Source organism: Priapulus caudatus, unplaced genomic scaffold (assembly GCF_000485595.1).
Source record: "Priapulus caudatus unplaced genomic scaffold, Priapulus_caudatus-5.0.1 Scaffold2797, whole genome shotgun sequence".
NCBI lineage: Eukaryota > Metazoa > Priapulida > Priapulimorpha > Priapulimorphida > Priapulidae > Priapulus > Priapulus caudatus.
In genome coordinates, this window is record NW_014579858.1 from 16,358 (window position 1) to 18,279 (window position 1,922).

Below are 1,922 nucleotides of genomic sequence, written 5' to 3' on the forward strand. Positions count from 1 at the left end.
AAGGTTATCTGGCACTTACTCTTCACATGTCTAGCACAAGGTACATTTCATGGTCCTTTCAATAAAGCCATAAAAATGCTAGGTCACCGCTGAAACAAAAAAGTTTTTCAATCGCTCCGTCAGACCATGTCCTCAGAAAATGTTTAAAATCTGCCCTGTGCCCATTGACCTTTGACCTGTGACCTCCAATTTCGGCACAGTGATGGCTTTTCCTACCATGATGCTATACACCGACTATCACGAGCCTAGGTCGAGCTGTTTAGATTTGTGCCGCAATTCTGCATTTCCTCCCTATACCTTAAGTTAAGGAGTGAATGTTCCCCCTTCTTTTACACCTCTTGACCTTTGACCTTTGACCCCCCAGCTTCGACATCCCAACTCGTTTTCGGATTTTTTAGTTATGCTGCAGTTTCAATACTGATTTCTCAGAACTCACAACTCCTGATTCAAAAAAATTTGGTTCCCTTTCAATGCTAACATATTAATGGAGTAAATTGTCTCTGGATTTCTTATGAGATATTACATTTGAGAAGTGTTGGCTTTTTATTTATAATATTGTAGTGTCAATGTCATAAAAAACATTACAGATTTTCATGCATATTTTCAGCTTATTTCCTAAAATAAAACATTAATAATTCCAGGGACCGGGTACCGGTTACTAGTGCATACTACAAACAATGTATGGCTAAACGTTTAGATTTCAACCCTTGCTGCTTTGGAGAAATGTGGAAAAATCCATTTTTCACATAAATTTACAATTTTTGCTGTCACGTAATTAGCGATAAAGTTTCTGTGATCATTTTCACAGTGAGCATACAGAAAAATATATTTTATTAAATAGGTGTGTGATTGATTAGATTTGATGAGCAGTTGTGTTGTAATCCCATAATTTACAGTACTACCTGTCCGTAACCCTGACCACATCTCAGGCTTTCATTTTTAAGGGGCGCGATCGCGCTCGCGCTCCACCGCGCACCATAAATTGTGCCATGGTGCGTGCATCATCGCGCCTCATAAAACTTAAAAGTGGTTGAAATCGCGCACCAAAAGTCTGTGTATTATGTTGAAATAGCGCTCCATTTTACAGGGATGAGAATCTTCCGCGGATCCGCAGAAATCCGCGGATTTTACAGTCCCAGGGTCGATTTTGTGAAACGTCTAAATCCGTTGAGAGAAAATTTTAGGGGGGTTAGAATGTACAAATTTTGATCTTACAGTCCAACAGCCTACTAACAGTACCTTCATTTAATAACATTGTAATATAGTTTGCTTTACAATATAGACACGGCTTAGTTCATTGTTTGAGATTGTCAGACGTTGGCCAGTGTGCGAATTTGCGATTCCCAAACCGTATAGCTATGGAAGAAAAATTGAGCAACGCGATTGGCTAGAAAATGTTTAGGACACGCCCAGTATCGCACGCACACCATCGGCATCTCGCATTTTGCACAGGGGCTTATTTATTTTATTTCTTATTATTTTTGGCTAATTATGTTTTATTTTAGAATTAGGGTTAGGGTTACTAAAGGTTAGGGTTAGGGTTAGGGTTAGGATTCGGGTTAGGGTTATGATTAATGTTAGGTTTAGGGTTAGGGTTAGGGTTAACTAATTTCTATATCTGTGAATTGAGTATCTGTCTCAGTGGGTGAACGCTAGACCGTTTGCTTCGTGATCGTGAGGTGGCGCGTTCGAACGCCATATGGTGTTTTTATTTTCCTCTGCGTTATGTATTTCTTTGTATTTTATTTGTTTCTGCATTTATTTGTTCTGTAACTTTTGTTTATGTTCTGAATTAAATATATTTCTTTATAATATTAGCTTATAATTTAATATATTAGCTTGTTGACTAATTGTAGCAACGCTAATATCACTCCGCGAATGCATTTAATACCAGCTCACACACAAGCTGAGGTTAGGTTATA

The 1,922-nt window shown here is 38.2% G+C and overlaps 1 protein-coding gene across 1 annotated transcript in view; it reads right to left on the minus strand.

Annotated features, from left to right (window-relative positions):
• The window catches only part of LOC106819066 (RANBP2-like and GRIP domain-containing protein 5/6), a gene marked incomplete at both ends in the record, with an annotated part of 21,452 nt that overhangs the window by 15,831 nt on the left and 3,699 nt on the right, over positions 1 to 1,922 (minus strand).